Below are 302 nucleotides of genomic sequence, written 5' to 3'. Positions count from 1 at the left end.
TACAAATTGAATAACGTACAGAATGTTATGTGTGCGTGTTTGTGTGATTGTGTGGCATGACCCAAAACGTGCACACAACACTGAAAAAAAAATCAGTTCAGACTACAGGGGGGCCTCTTGTGTAAAGAACTCAAGCTGGCACGAAACAACAAAGCGATCTGACCCAATTTGATCACCTTGAGTGTTGTTCGAAAGAAAACGTTTCAAAGTCCATTTTCTTTGGGCACCCGCTGACCTTTGGCTTCTCAGTGTGAAAATGGGAAGATGAATGGATAGCTGTACTGCGCGCATTTGTTTTGATT

At 42.4% G+C, this 302-nt stretch overlaps 1 protein-coding gene across 4 annotated transcripts in view; it reads left to right on the top strand.

Annotated features, from left to right (window-relative positions):
- LOC119590599 (nostrin-like) overlaps positions 1-302 on the top strand; it is a 116,570-nt gene that overhangs the window by 92,608 nt on the left and 23,660 nt on the right. The gene's annotated exons all lie outside the window — the stretch shown is intronic.

The sequence above is a fragment of the Penaeus monodon genome, chromosome 27 (assembly GCF_015228065.2).
Source record: "Penaeus monodon isolate SGIC_2016 chromosome 27, NSTDA_Pmon_1, whole genome shotgun sequence".
Lineage (NCBI taxonomy): Eukaryota > Metazoa > Arthropoda > Malacostraca > Decapoda > Penaeidae > Penaeus > Penaeus monodon.
Note: the sequence above shows the minus strand (reverse complement) of the source record. Positions and strands in the feature narration are given on the sequence as shown.